General features: G+C 42.4%; 1 long non-coding RNA gene across 1 annotated transcript in view; it reads right to left on the bottom strand.

Annotated features, from left to right (window-relative positions):
• Window positions 1-480: 480 nt before the first annotated feature.
• Window positions 481-25857, bottom strand: part of LOC117217524 (uncharacterized) — a 217251-nt gene continuing 191874 nt past the window's right edge. Inside the window, exon 3 of the long non-coding RNA XR_013034077.1 lies at window positions 481-676. This is a non-coding gene — a long non-coding RNA (uncharacterized LOC117217524). The remainder of the gene's footprint in view (window positions 677-25857) is intronic.

The following is a 25857-nucleotide window of genomic DNA, read 5'->3' as shown; positions in this document are numbered from 1 at the left end:
GTCAATTCTCATCCACAAATCGCCAAATTCTCTTTGGTACACTAGTATCGAATGCTAACCAAAAACGGCGAGTACTATTTAATATTTGATAAAAATGTCAATTCCGAGCTTATTGAAATTTCTCATGGATCATGAAGATTGTTAACTTTTTAAATAATGCCAGAGAAGACGAATCCTGACGATTCTTTACGTGTTGGCGTCCTGTACATGATTTACCGACGTAACGCTTGCTCGAGAAAATGTTTAATTTTTAAATGAAAACTTCAATTAAATGCAAATTCAACAACACTCAACGTCCAAGTATTTTCTCGATTAATTGGATTTATCAGCAAAATAGCTGATAATGGTAGGTAAGAATTTCAATAACAGCAAAACAAAATTCGTAGAACGGTTCGACAAGACAACGACGACGACGACGACGACGGTTCAGCTGAGTCTACTGTTACATTTTCACCGGGGCACACCTGTACGTACCTGCATCGTTTCCTCTGATCGCGATGCAAGATTGAAATCTCATTTGACTGGTTTCATCGGGACGCGGGTCCCCATAATGGCTCGTTAGAGTAGGCTCCGAGTGAATCCGCAAATGGCGAGCGTTCTTTCGTGCGACGGAACGCATCGATTCATTTGCATAGAATCGTATAAAGGACATCCTCCATCTTCCGTTGGCCTCCTCCTTAAACGAGAGAAAAAGACTTTTGTTAGAACTCTTTCGGCCGGTTACCGATAAGAGTACCGCAGATCTTATCTCATCGGTATCGGGGACACGCAACGAACAAAATTCAGAGACAGCCAACGATTGTCCCGGGGAACAAACACGGACGGTTTCCACCAGGTACCGTAAACGTTCCGTCCAGCGCGGTCCGAGAGACGAAGGCAAGAGGCAGCAGCAGAGAGGCTCGCCGTTTGCCGATCATTCAAGAAAACTTCTTGCCTGGGACAGTAACGGGACCGGCGGCGCTCGATCGGCCGGCATCCAAACGTAGATCGTTATATCGCGCATCGTTATCTCCTCGCGGTCGTTAAAGATCGCACATAATACCCCCGCGCCGAGTGAATTCGAGCTAACGGGACGGCCGGCGAGCTTGTCAATTGTTAAAGAAACCGTCGACCGAAACGGTATACCGCGTCCCAGCGTAATAGATTCGCTGCACCGCGCTGCACCGCACTGCATCGCGCTGCAGCCCGCCGCAACGCGCCGACTACCGTGTATCTTGGTCAACGATCCGTGAGAAAAGTGAGCAACGAAAGTGCGCGCGGTGCAGATTGGACTATCGGGTAAACGGTGGTCACGGCAATTGACCGTGGAGAGTAATCGACGCGAGCGCCGGAATCACACCTTCGTTTTCTAGATAAATACTTCGGGAACGTTGCCGCGATTCCTCGCTTTTAGGCTGGCTCTTTAATACGTTCACTGCCCCGTCGCGGTAATGTACGAGTAGATTCCAAATTTTATGCATTTATGGCAGAATTTGGTAATCGCAGTTTGAAGCCCTTTGCGCTCTTATCCTGCAACGTTGTATAATTCAAGCATGTAACTTAGCAATCTAATTACGATAGTTGAGAAATAGTAATTTAACAGAGGGTTAAAATAATATGTATTAATTATATAATATAATATATAATAATAACATTATAATATTATTATTGTTATTATTATAATATTATATTATTATATTATAATTTCTCTATTTTTCGTAACCAAGGTCACATGTAGGTCGTGGTATTATAGGTTATTAGATTCGTCTTGATCTTAGCTATCATGATATAATGATAGAAATGTGTCATCCCATTTGAAAAAACATCGATGACCTTGAAGTCTCAAAAACATGACCTTTACAAAAAAATGATTTACACCACAACATGTGTCCCTTCGAACCAAACAATTTGTTCCTCAAGCAATCCCGCGTATCATTAATCATAATGTGAGATATCGCTTTGTAACAGAGTTACTGAGACACTCTGTATATACAAATTAAAAATTCATAATAATTAAATTTTGTATGAAAACTCTACTATAATCTAATGGATTTTCGAGTATAAATTCGTATTGCAATAGATTTTTATAGAAATTTAAATTTTAATAGATTTATAATTGTTTAACTAGAAATTTTAAATTACAACAGATTTCTAATAAAACTCTGGATTGTAATTTTAAATAGAGGTGGAATTGATTATAATAGATTATAATGAATTAATTGTGGAAAATGCCATTCGAAGTATTGTTTTTCACACATGATACTGAAAAATATCCGTTAATTAAATTTCCAAATAAGATAATAAAAAATTAAAAAAATTTATGTCCATGAAAGTTATTTTTGTTTTATATCATTCGGTTTTTCAATGGCCACCCATTGCAACTTATCTTTTTTCTTAATTTGACTGAATAAGCTGCTCGAATCGAATGAAACTTTTGAATAAAACTGTCACCAACGTGACAGTGAAAGTGTTAAACAAAGAAATAAAAGCTACTAAGGTAAGGGTCCCAGTTGCCGACACATTAAGCATAATTCCATCTACATATTTTCAGTCGAAATCTACGTAAAAATTCACTTCTTCTTGCATTTCGTATCGCACCTCCTAATAATTTTCTTAGACCTTACAGTAAACAAATGTAGTGTGCTTAAACGGTTTTATTCTCTTAATATAATACCAAACGTTGCATTAAAATTTCGTTGTTCATAATTCTTTGCCGTGTTATATTCCGATTACCGTTCAAATAAATTCAAGCGACGGTATTCCGGACAACCACGGTAATTGGGACCCCCTTGCCAATCGTAGCCAATCGTGTTACAAAGTCCGTTTGGCCTGCATTGTGAGCGGAGTGTCGACGATTCTTATGGCCGCGTTATCAGGGGAATCTTGAGTGAGGCGTGTGCACAGGATTCTACGATAATGGCGCGTCCGTGGCCGTTGTCTTTCCGATTTAGCACGTGGCGCGAGGCGATACGGAAGTGGTTCTCTGGTATCGTATCGTCGTCGTCGCGAATACGTGTCCCATTTAAGAACTCGAGGCACAGTTGCGTAGGCGTCCGACGAAGTGGCATGAGCTTCTGCGAGGTCAAGTTTCCCCCCTGATCGATAGATAGTATCGGGAACGGTTAAAATCTCGCGATACCTCGCCTAACCATACGCCGCGATGCTGCGCCGTAAACGACTTCCGGCAGTGTCGAACAAGCACCGGGGATATTGGGTTTGGAAATTCGCTAATTCACCACGGCTCGCGTTTGCCCATGGTTGAACCGTGGGGCTCCATCATCCCGTGGCTTGTTTCGCGTGTCGCCTCTCCTCTGTCATCCTAATGAACGTTTAAAGTAAACACGACACGAGCTTTCCGTTGTTGGTTCCTGACGATGCAGCGGATTCGTTGGGATCGAAGCAAATCGTTCGACAGCGGTATCGTGTCATCTTCGACGAAGTTAAGACGATAAAGGATCATCCTCAGTTGATCCGCGTGTACTATTTTAATAGACTGCGCAGCCTTTGCTGGGGAACGTTAACGAATATTGATGATGCTTTTACTTCATTTTTTATCGATACGAATATCTTATTCGACTAAAGAAATGCTCCTCTTACTAACTGTACCAACGATTTCTATTATAAAATCAATGGTTTCGATCAATTCGTTCAACCAGACCGCGGATTTCTGTGCAAAATAAATATCGTCTGCACTAATTGCATTGATTTTGATCTTAATCATTTTATTCCGATGAAAATAGTGAAACTGTGTTCTTAACGCTTTATTCACCGGTAGCCTATTAATAGAGATTTGAGCTATTATTATTTAAATAATATATATTATATATACAGCGTGTCCCAAAAATGTCTCGCAATCCGGAAATGGCGGGTTCCTCAGATCATTTGAAGCAGCTTCTTCCTTTGCAAAAATTTTCTCCGAGGCACTGTTAACGAGTTATTAACGAAAAACAGTGACCAATAAGAATCGAGTACGGCTGACGCGAGGCGGCCCAGCCGACCAGCGCACGAAGCCCAGTTCCGCTCATTGGCTCGGTCGCCTCGCGCCAGCTGAGCTCGCCTCTCATTGGTCATTGTTTTTCGTTAATAACTCGTTAATGGTGCCTCGAAGAAAATTTTTGTAAAGGAAAAAGTTGCTTCAAATGACCTGAGGAACCCGCCACTTTCGGATTGCGAGACATTTTTTGGACATCCTGCATATATATAAAATAATATATATTATATTAATAGATATTTGATATATCGAACTGTGTCTAAACGAGAAACTCGATAATTTTCTTTCAGATAATAATTTCGAAAGAAGTTGTTACACGATCTAAATAATTTAAGTAATTTAACGGATTATAAATGAGAGAGAGATTATTGCCTCTTCTGAGCAATTTTTTGGGAGATTTTTGATTGTTGAACCACGATTTAGAAAAGAAAATTATTAGAAAACTATTAGATCGATGAAGTGTCGAGTTCTCTAAACGCGTTCAGTGTGTTGTATTTGGTCTACTAATTTTTCTCCTGGATGCATGAAAAATCCGCGGTCTAGAATATGGAACCTCGCGTGATCACGGAGGGAAAACGTGAAAGTTCTGCTGGCTACAATTAAGATCGAAAGAAGAGATCTTAATTAAACGCGCGAAGAGTTCGCTTAGAAAACGGACGCGCGGTTCGGCCGCGATCGAAACAAATTATTGGACAGCGGCGCGGCGTTGTGCAACCTTGGAGTTAGCGATTGGAAAGAAGAAGAAGATATAATGTTGATGGACGCGCGCTGATCTACGATTACAGTATAAGGCAGGGAGCACAGAGACGCGGGGCTAGGGTGCAGTCAGCGTGTCATTGGAATTACAGAGGAAACTGTGCAGGCATATAGTTGCAGTGACAGCGGAATCTGGCAGTCTGCATACGAGAAAGTACAGAATGAAGATACTAATCGATGTTGCCAATGGATGCTTCGGGAATGACGGATTCTCAGAAACATTCGCGGAAATTAAGCTCGTATCAATCCGCCGCGCGGAGCTTCCGGACAGTTCCGTTAGATCGACGAATTAAATTGATTTGGCAAATATATTATATTTTGAGATTAGATTGCTAATGGAGGAAAATTGGCTGGTTGATCGACGTTGTGTATATTTGGGATTCATTGATCAGGTTTCCCGGGGACTGTGCTCTCCAGCCTCATTCGATTACCAAGAACAATTTATTTACGGAATGGTCGAGACATCTGCCATTAATTTATTTACAGATCCAACAAAATTAGTCTGCGGAAAGAATGATTTATTTATGACCGTTTTCTACGAGAAATAATTTCTTCTTTCCGAATCTGATTTTGATCTGAATTTATTCTCGCGAATATGCATATAGAAATTCATTATCTGTGTATTCATCGTGTTCATATTTTACGGTTTTATAGTTTCGTACGGTTTTATGTTTGACAAGGAATGACAGAATAATTGACAAAATAATTCACAACGCATCCTAACAATCGGACGAATAGACTTTTACCGTCGCGTCGGGGCACGGGCCATCTCTTCAACCTTTTTAGGGCGAACCTTCGACCTTTACGAGACGATTAGACGGTCCGCCGGCGATAGGAAGCAATACCAGAAATTTGCTTACACAGACAAGTCCGTGACAGAGCGGAATGACTAGGTTGGAAATGTCAAAGCACATAAATACCCCGATATCGGAAGAACTGTAGGAACAGAGGGGTGACTGGGAGAAGAACTACGGCGTCTCTGCGACGGGCGCTGGCTCGCTAGCCCCAATAACATAATACATCACGCGCGTACCGGCCAGACAATACCCGGAGATTACCTCACAATAGCCGATGATTTACTTCTGCTCTCATTACCCTGCTTTTGTCGCGGGTCGCCCCGATTGGCGCCGTTGTCATTAGAAAAGTAACGGAGGCCGCCCTATAGCGACCCGCTCTCTCATATTATCCGTGCGAGCAGGGATAAAGTAGAGAGGCCGGCGCGAAATTAGAAAGAATCACCTCGCGAAGTAGCAGCTCCGAAAACTCGATTATCATGACACCTTCTTGCCACCGTTCTTTATCATCCTTCCTTCGTTCTGGTTCTTTATTCCGCCTCCTCCATTCTGGCCTTTCGACGTACTCGTGCGTCGTCCTTCTTTCTCCATTCTGTTTTTGACCCTTCGACCGAAGCTTTCTTCTTCCTCCTTCATCTTGTTTCTGGCCCCTTAATGCGAAATCTTCGGAGCTGATTGTGAGACGTCGTCAATATCAATGAACCAGATATCACCGAAATTGTTAGCTATGGAAGATTCTTTCCCGGTTCGCCATTAACTTGTTCTTTTTTTAACGCATCGAGTACCTATTGCGATGATCACATGTCGATGACACTAGTTTTTAACCACCACCTCCTTCAGTCTGACCCTTCGACATACTCGTGCAGTTCCTTCTTCTTTCTTGATTCTATTTTTGACCCTTTGATTGAAGCTTCCTTCTTCCTCCTTCATTCTGTTTCTGGCCCTTTGATGCAAAATCTTCGGAGCTGATTGTGAGACGTCGTCAATATCAATGAACCAGATACCACCGAAATTGTTAGCTATGGAAGATTCTTTTTCGCCATGAACTTGTTCTTTTTGAACGCATCGAGTACCTATCGCGACGATTACATGTCGATGACACTAGTTTTTAACCACCGCCTTCTCCATTCTGGCCCTTCGACATACTCGTGCAGTTGCTTCTTTTTTCTTGATTCTATTTTTGACCCTTTGATTGAAGCTTCCTCCTTTTTCCTTCATTCTGTTTCTGACCCTTTGATGCGAAATCTTCGGAGCTGATTGCGAGACGTCGTCGATACAAATGGATCAGATACCACCGAAATTGTTAGCTATGGAAGATTCTTTTTCGCCATCAACTTGTTTTTTTTGAACGCATCGAGTACCTATCGCGACGATCACATGTCAATGACACTAGTTTTTAACCAAACTCTGAAATTCGTTTTTACTGTATCATATTCGAACCATATTGATAGATTGCGGATTTTATGCATTCATAGCGAAACTGGATAAAAAAAGGCAAAGCAGTGAATACACGAGAAAAATTGTAAAACACTTTTGCACGCTTAACCTTATCGACGGAAGAAATACGCTTATATTTAACTTCTGTTTTATCCGATCAATGGAGAATACTTTTACTCAAAAATAAACAATAGAACAGAATAAAATGATTTATTATGCTTAGTCGTCAAATATAAAGTTAATTATGCCGGAGAACGAGCCGAAAGCGCAGCAATTGGCCACGGCACGGTAACCGGCTCCAATACTCTACGCTTAGACAATCTGGCGGCGAACGAAATCCGATTGGACGATAAGCTGTTTCCATTACACCGAGTGATTTCATTGAAAAAGGTCGGCTCGATGGAGGAATCTTAACACGTGCGCCTCTCGATAAATCATCCCGCATTCGGCGTGATCTTGATCTCCGGTGCCCTAGGACCTGTCAACAATTTCGCGCGACCGGGTTCACGGTTTAACACAATAATTCACCCCGTCCGCGAGATTTCGGCGCGGATAAGGGGGCCGATTACGGGGCAATCGTGGAACACCTGCCTCTCGGCAGAGGTCGACGCGTCTAGTACTCCCATGAACTTTCCCCGGAGCTTCGCACATATCTCTTCCCTAATAATTGGCCGCGCGCGGCGGAGTTAGGTCTGGGTTAGGCCTCTCCCGGCGGGTTTCGCGCGCGCCGAATAGGCGTGCGGTTCGTTCGCGACCCGGTGATACATCCTACGATTAAGCGTGCATCGGCCGCGATTATCTCGAGTGATTTATACGTGCGGTGCAGGCCCGACCCGGGGTCAAAAGATCCGCGGCGGGAATAGTATTGCCGGCAACCGAATTGCCGGCGGCAGGCTGCCACGTGTGCAGCCGCAGCCGCCGTTGCACCGACGCAACCCCGTGGTGACCCCGCTGGTCAATGCATCTTTCCTTCGCCGGTGACCCCATCGCGCGAGGAACGTGTTGAACAAGTTATGCCAGTCGACGGAGACCCTCTCGGCGCTCTCTTCGCCGCTTTCGACTCGACTCGACTCGGCTCGGCTCCACTCGACTCGGCTTCATAGGACTTCGGCTCGTAGGACGTGCATCGCGGACGCATCCAGTGCTCACCTGCGCGTCCAACGTGTCTTCGTTCTATTCCCGGTCGCGGTCGTTCGATTTCCTCCTTGTTCCGCCACCGGACCCGGCTCGATCGACCGTGAAACAGGACGAAGCCGGAAATCGATTTCGTTCTGGTAGCTGCCGATGTCCCGGCTATATTATCGAGGATAAACAGACCTAGCGAACATCCAGCTGAAACTTGGCCTAGCACAGCCGACGACGGTGTAGATTGAATTACCGGCCTGGCCGGGGGTTGCTCATTTAATTAGTCTTTTCACCGATATTATTTCTCCGGATTTTTTGGGGCTGAGGTGGAGACGAGGGTCTGTCTCGTTCTGTAACTCGGCGACAGACGCTCCTCGTATTGTAATACAGGTTCTCTCTAATGGGTCACAAGTAGTCGCATTGGAGATATTAAAAACCATTGATTTAGAATATCTGTTTTAACTGTGTTCTTTTTGTATTAAAGTCGAGTGTTTTAAAGTGCAAAAAAAGACTTAAAATCTTTCTCAAGCCTCTTTCAAAAATCGTAACAGAAACTCAAACAGCCTTCTTAATTTTACTTGAGCTATTAGAGGGTTCAACGATGTAAAAGGTGGAAATATGAACTCCTAAGCGCCTAGACAAAAATAACTAAGTTAGAAGGTTCAAGGTCTGCTTAAGGGAGAGTCATTATGCATCCATGTGTTAAAACGTGCTGAAAATATTATTTCTTACGCTCGAAGTATAGTTATTTATATTGGATATTGTATGGAATAAACTATATAATTAATTAATTATATATAATAAATTATACAATATTATAATATAAAAATATAATATAAATAATATATTAAAATAAAATATAAATATAATAAATTTATATATAATATAAATATAATAAATATTATATATTTATATATATTATTATATAATAAAGTATATAATAAATAAATTAATTAATTTAAACTATGAAATTATGAACGCAATATATTGTAAATATTAGTGTTACAATTACATACGATTTCTAAATCCTTCGTTTCAGTAGAGTATACACCACTTCGTTTGCCCCCGCGACAATTTATACAATACTATTAAATAATACATTTAAATGCTTATTAATTCACGAATAGAATACAACAAATTTCTAAGAATGCATTGTTAGGACAGAAACACATGTTCAAAATTCTGTCGACATTTGTTGACCCTCCCTTAACAATTCAACTCTGAGATGTCGATTCTGAATTTTACAGTTTAACCCTTTCATAGTCACTGGGCACCATGCTTCCCACCCACTGTCAGTGCGCGTATGGACCACCAGACTCAAATATTGCCACCGTCGAAATGTGCTGCCACCTTGAAAATTCATATTGTACCCGTGAAAGGGTTAAAGTCAAGCGACCACCAATGCTAGCAAATGTACATCATCGTGAATAGATAAATCTGGAAGAATCAAAATCTTCTTACAATTCGCTGCGACATGCTGAGCTCAACCAGTGAAACCTCCACGATCTGAATACACATGTTTCCGAAGTAAAAATGTATGCAAGAGCTTTCAAGATTCATGTATTCCGCGAGCCCGAAGCTTATTTATACAGCTCGTCCAGGGAAGGGTTAAAAAGTAATTTTTCTTCAGAGAGGCCACTTATAATAGCTTCGCGTAGACGATCGGAGGTTCACGCGTGGCAAGGATAATAGTCGCAGCCGCGGGTTTATGCGAGCCCAGCGAGGTCAACGGACGACCCACGAGGTTCCCGTGGAAGACGGGGGTGGGTGGTAGAGCTGCCCCTTCTCCGGCTTTCTCTCGCAGACACCTACGACAACTCCCTTTCCAGGTCCAGGCGACCGTGCGCCCCTTCCTCCGTATTTGCACCCTCGTTCCGTTGCAGGCATTCTAGCCGATGCTCGCCGAGGTGCAGCGGTCTCCTTGTCTCCGCCAGCCTCGCCACCCCCGCCACCGAGATTCGAATGCAGCGCAACCCCCTCCGCGTGCTCCCTCCACCCTCTGCGACTCCTAGCCCCCGTCGCCACCCCCGCAGCCTTTAGGATCGTGCTCTGCTCGGCCAGCAGCAGCGTCGTTCCGCCGGGCGTCTCTTCTTCTTCGTAGTTCTCTCCACACTCCGCCTCACCCCTGTCAGCCCTTTCTCTATGCATATTTCATCGCGGTGCTCGCGATGCGCTTGCCGCCCCTCGTGCACGTCGCATCATCGACCTCCTTCCTCCGCCGAGCCGCGCCATCTTACCTCCTAACCCGGGGACGGGTCAAAGAGCTCGCAGGATGCTGCGGATCAGACGGAAAGATCGGGGACGGCTGACGTTTCATTAGCGGCTTCCCGGTATCGCGGACCATTTTGCGGCCCTTGGCGGAAGCCGATCTGTATCTGATCGCTACGCCAGACACCGGACGCGGATTGAAAAATCTGCTTCGGAAGTTGATCGTCCGGGTAGCTCCGTTGCGGATATTCGAGGATGCTCCGCGGAATCTTGCTGCCTTTTGTGTTCTCATCGCTTCTTTGGGATTTCGTTGATTTACAGGGTTTATTTATAAGTGTTTCAAGTGGGTTTACAAATTTTTTCGGTTAAAAGGAGTTGAAGTTTGTGACAGCGTTCCATGATATTAACTGAACGATTTGGTCATTGGACCACAAGTTCCTACAAACATTGAACGGCCGATACAGTATTTTAAATTATTTCTCACGGACGAATTGGTAAATGAAATTATAGAGGAAACCAACAATTACGCAGAAAATGTTCTAAACTTGAAAGAAATATCTAGTAATTCTATTTGGCAAAGCGAATACTGTGACACTTGTCAAAGTAAATCCAGAATGCAGATGGGAGATCGTTACCAAACATATCACACCATGGCGAATTACAAAATTTAAAATTTATCTTTTATTTACAATAAGAAAATGTATATTTATAAAATAAATAAAATCATATGCATTCACAAGGATGTGTAATCTTTTCCGCTCAAAATAAGACTTCCTTTATCTCAGGCGCTCCGCTCCAAAAATGTGCCGGAGTTGCTGGTAGAGAGTACTCGAGAAACGCGCGGAGCGCTAAGGGTTAATGTACATACATTGACACAAAAGAACGATAGAATCGTCAAAAATTGCCAGTCGTGAACAACGGTGGTCTTCAGTTTAATATCTTGCAATGTTAAATGTAGCTGGCATAAACTCGTATTTACTTTTAATAACGAACTTATATTACGCAGAGCATTCGAAACGAGAGAAATATCGTCGAATGATTCGCATAGCATAAAAGATACGAGAACATGTATAGAAACACTTTTCTACCGAAAAGTACCAGTGTACGTTTCATTTGACCTCCGTTTCCAATAGAAAAGTCGAAAATCCAGTGAATTAATGCAAGTACGTTTCATCGGTGCGATGTCGACGTTCCGATATTAGTCGAGTGTTTACCTCCTCCAGCGGAAATAAATTATGGCAGCGTCCCCCGACTTACGTTGTAACGAGAATTTAAATGCGAGAGGGATAAGGGCTGTAGGGAGGTCGGGGGCGGCGCCAGGGATCAAACAATTCGAATTAATGCATCCGTACGTCGAGGTGGGCGACTTTAAAATAAATACGGTTGTCATATGGCGATTAGTGGGGTGTTCGTGGCGATCCTGCCTCGCCGGACGATGATCGATGGCGGCCATAAATAATGCAACACCCCTCGGCGCGATTCTGAGTTGCCGGGTCACCCTTGGCACAGGAGCGAGAGAGAGAGAGAGAGAGGGCGAGAGAGAGAGAGAGAGAGACGGAGAGGGAGGGAGGCCCCTTCTCCGAGCCATCTACGGGGGCCACCCTATGCCATTTCCGATACACCACGCGTTGCGGCATTCATTGCTCCGTGTCAGCGGCCACCCTCGACCCTTAAAGCCATTTAATTCGGATCCGGGTTATTAATTATTAATTAGCGCCGGTCCTATTATATCTCTATCGCGGTGCAACGCCTCCCGGAGGGCGTAACGAGGTTATACCATTAAATTGTCGTCGCTTGTTAGCGTCCACAAAGGATTTCAAGTATATAGAAAACCGAATAACGTTGCCGCTTTGTTCCAGCCACGAGGCGAGAGACACGCCGTGATTCGAGGCGATTCGGCGTGTCCCGGCGACGTCACGTAATTAATCGCTTCGTTATTACGGCTCCTCCTCTTTTCGCTTCTTTTCCCGGCTCTGCGTATTCTGTTTTCTTTTTTCCTTTTTCTTTCTTTTTCGTTTGTTGCTCCGCTTCTTCGTCGTTTTTTTCCTCTTTCTTTCTGCCTTTTTCTGCTCGTACCCAGCCTTTATTAGTCCCCCGTCAAGGGGTGCTTTGATCGCGCGCGCGTCTTTTCTCTCCGACCTGTTCTACCGCGAGCTCCTCCAGTCGCTTCTCACCGGCGAAAACACAAAAGCGGAGCGCCGCTGAAAGTAGCTTCGATCCGCGGTCGCGTAATTGCTGGTAATAAGAAAACGTCTCGCGCGACGTGCGGCTGAACAAACGAGTTCATTAAACATTCAGCTTTTCAATCCGCTGTTGCGGCCTCTCGCTTTCAATCCTGTTTCCTCGCATCGCGTGCTCCGCCACGGAAAAATGCCGCTGCCAAGACCCTTCGCGACGATGTTTCCTGATGCTCGATATCTTTGCCCGACGGCGATCGAATTGATCCAATTAAATGGCTCCTCGTCGGAGAAATCGCTTTATGGAAGTTCTACCGTGGCCGGAAATCGTTCTAGAATATTTAATGGCGCACAGTGGAGTGTGCACGGCTGCAAAAACTGGCCAGAAGTCGATTTAGGAAAGCTTGTGCGAAATATAAAATTGTCGCTTTCCGAATTTAATGCACGAAAAACAATATTTCGATAGTTTTTCTGTTATTTGTTCCACTCGCGAGTTGCTATGCTCTGCTAAAAGTAAAGAGCTTTCGCGACACCGTTGTCTTTCTTAAGTAATTTCTGAAGTTCTGTTACGTAATTTCTGAATTTCTCAGTTCACACGATAACTTTCCGCGCACATTTTTTAGTAAATGATCCTCTGAGGTCTATGATTTTTCCTTTTTTTGGTTTCACAGAGCAATCGTTGAGATTTGCTATCGTGGTTTCGGACCAAGTTCATATTTTTCTTTGAAAAAGTCCCAGTGGCGTTGCTTTGCGCATGCATTATCGCTTCAAGAGATATACCGGAAGTATTACAGTAATGTCTCCCTTACTGACGCTCAGATTGTCCACTAAAATGGATAATTTGGGAAGAGCTGATACGATTATTCGAGCCTTGCGGCGCATTTTTATAATTCTGGACGATTTATAATTATAAAAATAAACCGCAAGGCTCGAATAATCGTATCTCCTCTTCCCAAATTGTCCATTTTTCTGCACAATCTGAGCGTCAGTAAGGGAGCCATTACTGTATTTCGATTTCCTAAGTACGCCATAAAATGTTTTGGCAAAATAAATAATCAACAAGTGAGAAACGATTTTTCAAATTATTTTAAGCGTTGTTTTAATCGTGAAAATAACCTTTCACCACGATGACACGTAATAATAGCGATAGTACCGCTATCAACAAAATTGAAATAACTCGAGCAATAACAAAGTTTTCAAGCTAACATTTTTACCGCAGTCTGTGTACACGATGTCGAGGACAATTGACTACGAATTTTTCAATCCAAATGTTTTCTCATAAGAAAGAAATTGATCTGCTACATCGATTTGCAGATAATTCGAGTCGGCGTAAAAATGCAATGAAAATGTACATTTCCAAAACGTTACCTGAAAAATCACAGGTAGTTGATTTTCGACCGAACGACTTCCCTCGAAAGTCCATCGCGGTGAAACAGCTGCTTCGATCTGGAAGAAAATTCGCCGGGGAGCGCGAGAACAGGGCTCGCTTTCGCCATTGCATCGATCGATCCGCGAGAAGGAAGTCGCGGCTACCAGGATCGATCGTGGCAGTCGTTAGCCCTGTACGGCGATCGGTTGGTCGCGAGGCATTAGAAAGCGTAAAAAGCTTGGATCTCTAAGCGACTGCAGTCATGACCTTTCGCACGCGCGCCGTCCCGCCGCGTATAATGGACCCTCGTCCTTCTGCGGCCGCGTGGAGGATCGCGGGAGATCGATTGTTCGCGGTCCGAGGTTCAAGTCCCAAGATAAAGTCGAGGTCGTTCAACCTATTATACGCGAGCGACGCATATACGATAGAAATCTATCGGGCATCGAGCGTTCGAGCCGCGCGAAATCGTTCGACCGATCGATCGATCGATGGATCGCCGGATCGCCGCCGATCGACGCGGAAATGTCAGTCGGGCCCCGGCGTACACGCGGGACAATGGGCCCTGGTAATGGATCCGTCTCCCCGATGGGTTATCCGAGCCGGGAACTCGCGTTTACGCCAGACTGCGCGCCGAGATTCGACGTTTAATTAATGACCGATGGAGATGGCACTGCTGTGTTACGCGCGCCGATTAAAGCGTACGAGTACTCCCCGCCTTGCGGCGGGCGGCTGCGTGTGGAAGGCGAGCCAACAAAGTGGCGAAACAAATTACGCTGCTTTCGAGCGCGCGGAATCTGGAAACATCGGTGAAAGAGACGCGCCTCGGTGCCGTGAATAATTAACGGCAGTCGGCGTCGCGTTATTATTCGGCTGCATTCAGATAGACCGCGGATTATTTATCGGGTCGAGTAATAATAAGGAGCATCGTCATCCCCGGGACCAGTCGCTTGCCTTCGGAGCGGAGAGGAGCCTCGCTTCCAACGTCTGCTGAGAGAATGGGCGTGGATAATCAGCCCCGAAGTACAATAAATTAGCATTAGAGGACGCAGCTCGGACGAGTCGCTGACGCAGCAGTTGGAAATTGATCGAAAAATCATGCAGGTCTCAGTTTAGCAACTATTATCGGTTACTGTGGTTCATATTGTAGTCAAATGCTTTCTGTATTTTAAGAGAAATTCCTTTGGAACTTCTTAATTGATTAATTACTAATTTCATTTAGGATCATTTTTTAAATACAAGTATGAATATATCAAGTGAACCTATATTTATTTCGTACAGAATTTACGATTTTTTGTAATATTGTTAGGATAGCCGTATTAATAAAAGTTGTATTGTATCAATAAATATGGGCTTCGCTAAATGCACTGCACCGTAAAATCATGCAGGTCTTAATTTAGCGACTATTATTATTGGTTACTCTATAGTGTGGTTCTTATTGTGGACAAATGCTTTCTATATTTTAAAAGAAAATCCTTTGGAACTTCTTAATTGATTAATTACTAATTTCATTTATGATCATGTTTTAAATACAAATATGAATATATCAAGTGAACCTATATTTATTTCGTACAGAATTTACGATCTTTTGTAATATTGTTAGGATAGCCGTATTAATAAAAGTTGTATTGTATCAATAAATATGGGCTTCGCTAAATGCACTGCGACGGATCACCTAGCAATAACAAAAAACAAGAACGTGTGTTACGTAAAACACGCTGTTGTATCGCCGAAAAGAGGTGAACATATTATTTCGATCATTGAATGGAATTTGGAGTACGTTAATTGAGTGGCTTAGAATCACAGTGGCGTAAGTCACATTTTCCTCGTTGTGAGAAACAAGAAGTATTATCGTTTACCAACACGTGTATTGCTTGCTGACCAAATTTATTATCGAGATAATTTAGAGTTCAGTCAATCTATCGAGACTTCATCGTATATTTTACTTGTCTTTTTAACATTTTCGCATGTATAGATTTCATTTTCAGATATAAATCAAGATTTTCGAAAACGTCACTCGGGCCACTATGATTCTAACCCACTTAATTATTTCACACGTGTCATTAGGATCGCATGCTGTAACTGTAACCTCGCATCACCTCGAATCAATAATAACGCGTGTTATGATACAACGTGATCGGATCACCGATAGAAATTCCAGAATCCAGTGCCGCGATGGAATAGGGCGAGGAAGTTCGACAATGCCACGCCGTTGGCACAATGCGGCCCGTAATACAGTTATCCGCGTTGAATGGTCCGGCCCGGGGTAAAAAGCGGCTCGTAGGTAAGTAAATTTTGTAGGCTTCGGCCGATCGAAGGCAAAAAGGAGCGCGCCTCGAATTTATTCTTTCTTCTTCCTATGCTCGGTCTCTGGGCCGGTAGCGCGTTTCACTGGCGCGGTGGCAGGATAAAGACCACATTCAGCCCATTGTGGCACCGGAATAGCATGGAGGGTGAGCTTTCCGCTTGTTGCCATTGAGAGGCATTCGAAGCCCTTCTTGACAAATCGACGCTTGTCGGGAAACTCCATTCTTCAGGGCGGCGTACGCGGCTCCTGGATTTATCGCGTGCCGTACGCCCGAGCATCGCCGACATAAATATCGCCAATAATCGGAATTTATGCTTAAAAGAGCTTCCTTTCCGGGAAACGCGGCTCCGTTCTATCCGATGACGCACGATACGCGGCCGGAAAAGTTGATCGTTTCCACGTACTATTCGAAGAAATCTCGAGTCTACTCGTAAGACTGGTGCCAAATCGATTGCTCGTATGGAAAAACCAGAGATCATGTTTATGAGAACTCGCGTGCAATTAATAGGCTGCGAAACTACATGCAAAATCAAAGTTAGCAAAATAAAAGCTAATTGTAAGAAATACAGATAAGATGAAAATGGCATTTTTCTTGAAAATAGCTGTAACAAGTCGAAAATAATTTGACGACGTCCTCGAATTCTTTTAACCTCTACATAGTTCTGTGGTTCACTTATAGTCATTTTTGTCATAAACGCATCAAATGCGCAGTCTAGTATTAGGTTGTTAAGTATGAATTACACACTTTATAATTTTACTATAAAAACTATGCATTTCATAATTAATTACCTATTACTAGACAGCGGATTTTGCGCGTACATGATAAAAATGACTAAATCGACTGCAAGACAGTGAAGACATCGAAAGAATTTACAGGGACTGTTACATTATTGTATTCTACACTTTTTGCTCATACTTCACTGTATAATTATACTATAAAATCTATGGATTTCATACTTAATGACGTAATGCTAGACAGCGGATTTGATGCGTTTATGACAAAAATGACTAAATCGACTGCAAGACTTCAAAAGAATTTACAGAGACTGTTACATTATTGTATTCTATACTTTTTGCTCATACTTCACTGTATAATTATACTATAAAATCTATGGATTTCATACTTAATGACGTAATGCTAGACAGCGGATTTGATGCGTTTATGACAAAAATGACTAAATCGACTGCAAGACTTCAAAAGAATTTACAGAGACTGTTACATTATTGTATTCTACACTTTTTGCTCATACTTCACTGTATAATTATACTATAAAATCTATGGATTTCATACTTAATGACGTAATGCTAGACAGCGGATTGGATGCGTTTATGACAAAATTGAGTAAGCGAACTGCATAACTGTGAAGACATTGAACGAATCTGCAGGAACTATTACATTATTTTACCCTATAATTTGTACTCAAACTTTACTGTATAATTATACTACAAAACTTCGTATAACACTTCATACTCGATGACCTAACAATTATGACCTGAAATTGGCATCTCCAGAAGAAAGCTTCTGTTCGCTCAACCTTATTTGAAACAACGCAACGCAGCATACCTTAACGAACGTAAAATAAACTGGAACGAATACAAAGGACGCCGAACGAGTCCATGGGAATAGGCTGACGCGTCCGATCATGACAAACCGTTTCCACTTTCTCTAAAAACTGATCCATGCATCTTGTCGCGCGCGCAGCTACTCGAACGGCGAAACGCAGAATCACTATCTCCCTTGTTATACCGCATTCCGCCAATCAAATTCCACGGTGATTCGTTAGCAACGTGCACGCCGGTTGAAAATCTGCCGCGGGACTTGTTCGGGTCCTGCGATCGGAGAAATCGAATCCGTGGGCTGCGCTGCGAATCTCCGGCTCAATTTTAAGACGGCGGCAATGAATTGTCTCGTGGAAACGGTGTCGAGGTACAACGTCTCTTTCGGAACTTCGAGAATTGAAGTCGGACGGTTTAGTCGGATGATCTCCGACTAAAGGCAGGCCGTTCAGGAAAAGGCGGAGGGTGTCCGTTCGGATCTCTCACGGCGAGAAGAGAACGACGCCGGTGGATTATCGGTGGCATGGGGACAAGGCAGGCCCGGGGAGGGGAAAAAGAAATGGGAAGCCATTTCCGTCGTGTCCTTATTTAGAGGAAGGGACACGTCCGGGGTAAGCAAGGAAACGCCGAAGAAGAGGCAGTGTTTCGCGCGTAAGTTATTGCCTCGGCCCGCGGTGCATATAAATCCACGCTTTAGCGTATTGTTTTCCAGATCAGGAGAAAATATATGTGCGTGGCCGGCCGTCCGCGTGTGTCTGTTCTCTCTCTCTTTCGTGCACGTGCCTAACACGACCGCGGCGGCGTTCGCGCGCGCGTTCACCCCGCGCGCTGTCGGGGACGAAGACTCTCCCGGAGGAAGGTCGCGCCTTTATGCCGCGCTCACTTTGTGCTGTCTGGACCGCGAACGGGGAAGCGAGGAATCGCCGGAATGAGATTCTTGGATACGAAACCGGTGTCGGATAGTTAAGCGCAAAACGCGGCATCGCGGAATGCGCGCGTGAGCTACGAGATGTCGAAGATATCGCCGAACAAAGTGATACCCCCCTTTCTGAACACGCTGATGTTCCGCGGGGTACGTCCGACACTGCTTCTTACGGGGTAACAAGCCTTGCTTCTCGCGCTATCTCGTTCTTTTAGGGTAAATCGGGAGCTTTTTCCTTAAATTCTTTTCGTCAACCATATCGAACCCTTGCAGGTTTGTTCAGTTAAAGATTACAAACGTAGCGAGAGGATGTATTCATACAGGATTAGTTGATTACAGGAAATACTCATACTTGTTAATTACAATTCTTGAGAAAGGGAAAAGTGCGAAGGCAAGCTTTGATTTTCGGCAACCATCTGAACGTATCAAGAGTTCAAGTTAGCTTAAATTAAGGTAAGTGTATAGTATACAGAGATTTGATTAGTTTTATTAGTAGATTAATTTCATTGTAGCTGCTCTACAAATCTGTGAAGCAGTGTCGATTTTCCCTTAATTGGACTATTAATTGTCACGATACAAATTAATACGATATAAATTAATAGCTTAAGTTAAGGTAACTATATACTGTACAGAAATTTGATTAATTTTATTAGTAGATTATTTTTATTGTAGCTGGTCTACAAATCTGTGAAGCAGTGCCGATTTTCCCTTAATTAGACTATTAACCCTTTGCACTCGAAGCCGCTTTAATTGTGAATCTAAAACAATCTTTTTGGCTTATAGTATTTCCATTTTATATGACAAAGTGCATTGTATGCATATGCAATTGAGTCTCGCGATTCATACAACAGTTACGCTTTTAATAATCTTTCTAAAGTCTAAACTTTGATAATATAAAAATTATCTTGGAACGTGATATAACAATTTTCTTTTAGTCGTGCTTCAGAGTCACCACTTGAGTGCAAAGGGTTAATTATCACGGTATTTACTGTCACGTTTCATTGAATATTTGCTGACGATGAAGCCTACGATATAAGCTGATAGCTCAAGTTAAGGTAACTATATATAATACTATATAGAAATTTGATTAATTTTATTAGTAGATTATTTTTATTCTAGCTGCTCTACAAATCTGTGAAGCAGTGTCGATTTTCCCTTAATTAGACTATTAATTGTCACGGTATTTACTGTTACGTTTCATTGTATATTCGCTGACGATGAAGCCTACGATATAAATTAATAGCTTAAGTTAAGGTAACTATTGGGTTGGCAACTAAATAATTGCCGATTTGTTCAATGAAATAAAAACTTCTTTTTTACTTGGAACGAAGTTTAATCTGTAATGTATTTTCCATTTTGTTCGATGACCTTTTGCCATCTCTCTGACAACTTGAAAATTCCTCGCTCGTAGAAAGTCTAATCCTTTTCGGCCAAAAACTGAGTTAAGTGAGATTTTACAGGGTCATCATCGTTAAAGGTTTTACCACGAAGGGAGTTGTCCAGGGATCGAAATAAGTGGTAATCCGATGGCGCGAGATCAGGGCTATATGGTGGGTATAACATCAATTCCCAACCAATATCCATCAATTTTTGCCAAGTGGACAAAGACGTGTGCGGCCTAGCATTGTCCTGATGGAAAATAACACCTTTACGATTGACCAATTCTGCTCGCTTTTCCTTGACCGTTGCATTCAATTTGTCCAGTTGCTAACATTCACGGATAATAAAAAATAACATAATAATAATAATAATAATAATAATTTTATAATATAACATTTACAGATATCATAAAAATGGGAGTGAGAGACATCTATAACTGAAATCGGCAATTACTTAGTTGCCAACCCAATATATACTGTACAGAAATTTGATTAATTTTATTAGTAGATTATTTTTGTTGTAGTTGCTCTACAAATCTGTGAAACAGTGTCGAGATTTTCCCTTAATTAGACTCTATTAATTTTCACGGTATTTACTATTACGTTTCATTGTATATTCGCTGACGATGAAGCCTACGACATCGACTTCCACGTGACACATTCCTTAGTCACGGGGTTTATGATCTCTGTTTTAATGAAACCAGAGGGTTACAAAGGGGATAGCATGCGTTATTGTGGCTCCAATGGCGCGCAAGTATGCCGAATGGGTTGCTCTACAAGCTTAAACACTCGAGAAATATTGACATTGTGGCGGGTGCCGTTAAACAACTCGTCGAATGTTATTGCAACTTCAAAGCGACGTAGATTCGAGTTTGTTGGTGAGGTTACATGGTCGGATATATGTTGTTTCCACTGGCTATGATTACACTTCCGATTCGGTATACAAGGATTTTAACTTTCTGTAATTCGATACGGTAATATCTCCGAAACAATTTAATCAGATCTCCATCTCATTCAGTATATGCTACAATCTGTAGCAACACGTGTTACGTAAAATAGTAGTATACACTAGTACAAATAATTGTATTGTTCAATCATCCTTCCAAGAAGGATTCAATGTAGTTTTTCCTTTACTGTAGACGGTGACTGTTAAGAAATACATTAAGGAAGAATTATTTTTCGAAGAACTAAAACCAGAAGTCTTGCTTAAATTTAATCAAAATTAAATTGTGCTATCATTTCTGATCATCTAAAAATATAAAGCTTTAAATTAATAAGATCATTTTGAAGTAAGTGAAAACAAGTAAATGGAATTACAATTGGAATTCTATGAAATATGTAGCGTATTCTAACTTTGCTTAACACGTTCCGTGCCGAGCTTTTTTTACTCGAATCTTCACACTTTGATATTTTACTAAAACTTGATGTATTACGTGCAATTATTAATTCTCGTACACATAACAACGTAACAAAAATTTATCAACGCCCATTCTTGCGGTGGAAATTGATTCTTCGGTTCTAAATTTCTTGTAAACAATTTGTTCAGTTCACTAAGTAAACATGCAAGCGTGTACCATCGATGGTACACGTGGCACGGAACGTGTTAAAAGGTGAAGGCACGCGATGCTCCAGATATTTAAAAATATCCAGAAAAGTGGCAAATTAGTAGATAAGACGTTTTAACTAAGGAAGACAGTGCAGGTGAGATACATCCCCTTAAAGCGTTTAACACGGTTCACCCTTTTCGCCGGATATTTCAATTTGTCAATGACAACAACGACGAAATAGACATATTCAAAACAAGTTTCCATAAACTGTTTACCTAATTTGCCGATTCTCCGTCAGTCTATTCTATTGCAAAAATGGCTGTTTACCCGTGTATATAAATAAACGAAATTAAATCGACGCTACGCTCGCCGAGCATCAAAAGTGACGCGATTGTCTCGTCTTATAAACATTGTAAAATTGCATTTATTCGGACTTCGTATAATTTCTATTATAATATACACTTCAACGATGTGAAACCTAGTCGATCATTTCCCGTGTATCTTCGTGATTTCAATAATCTTAAAATAGAAAATTGTAAACCGGTGAAAACACGTTCGCTCGTACGTTAGGCGGAGCGCAGTTCGATGCCACCGTTACGACTATATTAACCATCGCACCGAAATACCGTGAACTTTCTTAAAGACTCGATAAGCCGTCGTTGAATGATCGAAGAAGCGGAATCGGTAATGCACCGGTTTGCCAAACGAAAACGGCGCGGCTGCGGCGGCGGCGGCGGCGGCGACGTATCGAATATGCAGGACAGAGAGGCGATCATCGATTCGAAGACCGCGCTCGAAAAAGGCGGACCGAATGAAATATGTATGTATATCGTGTATCGTTAAGGAAACATCGATAGACGCCGGGAATGCTAAAGAGGAGCGGCGGATTTAATCTCCGCTGATAACTCGGTGATAAATGTCAGGCTTCGACAGGTTTCTTCCTCTGGTCTCTCTCGGCTTCTCGTTTGCACACCCACGCGACAGAAACGGGGCCCGATCCGCGCCGAGCGAGAACCCGGTCCCCGCGCGAGCAGGGGCCGGTTCACGGCTCGGATCGTTACCGGGGGCGCTTGTAATCCTCGACGCACCTAATCGTCCGTGGACTACACGGTTAATTGCCCACGTGTGTCGCGAGGCGAGGCGTGATTTACCGATCCGCGAGACACCGGCGAGTCAGGTGCGAAAAGAAATCGCTGGATATTCGTGTCAGAGAGCCGATAACTCGCGCGGAGTCACGAGCGGACCGCCACGCCGATCCACGCCGATCCACGCCGATCCGATCCGATCCGATCGGCAGTGAAACAATTGTGAAATTCCGCGGCCCACTCGCTCGCCGATCTCGACGTGTATGGATTACTCGCTCCGATCCGCTCCGCTCTGCTCCGCGGTGCCCGATAAATCGGCGCAGTTTCTTCTTTACCGCGTCGCTTAGTATCGGCAACCTCGCTTTTATTTCGATCGTTCTTATCGTGCCGAGCCGATCGTCCTCGTATTCCCTCTTCAATTCGATTTCACCGGAGAGAAACAGTTTTGGTTGTTAAGGGGCGACGAGCGGCTTCTTCCTCGGCGCAGCACTTTTAATTAAATACGGGAAACCCTCGTTCGACCCGTCCTCGGACAATTTTGTTCGATTTCGTTGGAAACGAAGTCTTGCGATCGTCTGCACGAGACGCGCGCTTTCGCGAGAACAACGAACGCAGGTGGTCGTTCGCTTATTAAGCCAATTTCATCGTTTTCCCAATATCTCGTTGAACAAGTAAATCGACCATGTGCGGACCGAATTTATTTTCGAAGCGTTATTATTTTCTTCGTTCCTCGGCCAGTTTGTTGATCGTCGTTCTGGACATACAAAGGGTTCCGACGCAAGTGGATTACATTTTATTTATAACTATCCGGTCAAGCCCGGCGATTAAATTCGCGAGAATTCAATTATTTTAATTGTGACATGGTTAACCCTTTGCACTCGTGGCCAAGTTAGCGTGAAATTGAAAATAGTTCTTTTGACCCACGGTATTTCTATTTTATATAAAATATAGTGTACTTTAAACATGTGAAATTGAATTTTGTGGCTCGTGCAACAGTTGCGCTTTCAACGTTTGTTCAAATATAAACAAATTTGATTAGTGAAGTTATTTGGAATCGTGACGTAACAATTCTTAATGGCGCCTCGGAGTCGCCACTCGAGTGCAAAGGGTTAATCTTGCATGAAACAGAAAGGTTTTGATAATTTTCGAATTGTGAACGTGTACTAACGAAGCACACATTTGAGCCGTTTAATTTGAAAGTGGCATAAGTCGTTTTGTTTTGAAGTCGAGATATTTAAGGGTTTGCGTTTTAACACGTTTAAAAATATGGATGCTAACTTTCGAGAAGATTTACTTGTATTTGTTATCTCAGGGTACTGATATCTTTCTCAGTATAAATAATTTCGTGTAAACATTAAAAAATCACCACTTTTCATTACGGTAAAGTGACTTAAGCCACTTTCAAAATAAATAGTTTAGAAAAATGACTGACATATATTAATTTTGTGCGACGTATTTTACTGAAGCGATGTTTTGAAAGGACAGTGATTTACTAAAATTGTTGAATAAATTACATATATAATAATAATTTATACCATGAACATATTTAATATAAAGGTTTGATTTAAGTACTTTTTATTTTAATATTCATAAAATACAAAAATAATTAGTACATTTTGAAACATAAGTATAAGTAATTTATATGAAAATATACATCAGTTCAATTTAATTTTCGTCATCAATAGGAGTGATTAAGTCCTCGGAAATCGTGTTTTGTTGCAAATTTTTTAAATAACTGTGGTATATTGGGGGTATATAATTAAGCAAGTCCATCATGCCTTTGTATTTTGCTGAAGAAACAGGACGAGATCCAGCATATAACATAATATAATATATAATATATAACGTATATATATATTATTATATATAATATAATTTACAAAACTGCACTATTCTTTCGCACTTATAAAAATAAGTCCAGTGATCACAACTTTTTTAAAAATACTGAAAATAATTCAAAACAATACTTCGCACACACTTGTCACACGTCTCTATTTCTTTTACACTAAGCCCCGCAATTAATTTCCTGAGTACAGCGACTTACGCCACTTTCAAAATAAACATGTTTGTTATACCGTTAATTAGCAAAACTTCTCTCGAACAAATCTCAATAGTTCTCAACTGATTGATTGCAAATTTTTTTAAAATGAAAAGATACCGTTCAATTGTAATTAGCGTTACCATTAACTCGATTGTTTTGAAAAAGTGACTTATGCCACTTTCAAAATAAACGGCTCGTTTAATTCTTTATCGTCAAATCGTGCGTTCGATGGTTCGTTCGCTTCGCAGCTACCACCTGACTTCGCTGGTCGTGACAGAAAGAAACAAATCAGTCTCAATCGATAACATTTTGGTTCGGAAGGCCCGTTAGCCGGCTAATGAATACGTATATGTACTTTCTTAAGCGGATGCCAATTTGTTACATTGGCCCGTATCTCTTGGCGGATAAAGCAGAGGACAAATTTCCGTGTGTTAAAAGACGCATGCTCCGGGAATATAAAACTTGCGGAACGTCGATTCGCCTGAACACGGATATCGTCGATCTGCAGCAAAGTGTTTCCGTTGCAGGAGCGTGTGTACGCACCGTGAGGATCCGCGATTATCGGTCTTAAAATTACGCCGAAATGTCTCGCGTGCGCCCGTCGATAATCGGTCCTCGATACGCGGTTTCCGTGGCACTTGCGAGATCGGTATCGGCCGGCGATGGCCATTACTTGAAAAGACGTACTTTCACTCGGGTGCGATACGGATCGGCCGCGGTCTAATTAAATACGCTACAATAGGAGGGGTCGAGTGCGTCGAGCGAGGAGCAACAGTCGTATCACGGGTTTTACGAGCCGCGCAAAACTTATTTCCCGGCGGTGAAGATGCTTTGAATTAGATTGCCGGATTTGTTTCGGGATTTATCGTCGAACCTACTGACACATTTTTTAGGCGCGACTGTTCCACAGTCGCAAGGCGGAGGATTCTAACGCTTTAACCAGTTAGCTGTGGCGCCTCCTTTTTTGAACGCGTATCTATATGCGTCGCGAGAACTAAGCGATGACGAGTATACTCGTCGAGCACAGAATAAGTATCGCTGTTAAAATATTGGATGAAAAACACGGTTTTATTTTATAAAATTAACAATTTTATTATTATTAATATTTACTCATTCGCTTAACATTAACATATACTGCATACATAATGAACGAAAAACGCAGAAAAAATCAAATACTTATAAAAG

The sequence above is a fragment of the Megalopta genalis genome, chromosome 9 (assembly GCF_051020955.1).
Source record: "Megalopta genalis isolate 19385.01 chromosome 9, iyMegGena1_principal, whole genome shotgun sequence".
Classification (NCBI taxonomy): domain Eukaryota; kingdom Metazoa; phylum Arthropoda; class Insecta; order Hymenoptera; family Halictidae; genus Megalopta; species Megalopta genalis.
Note: the sequence above shows the minus strand (reverse complement) of the source record. Positions and strands in the feature narration are given on the sequence as shown.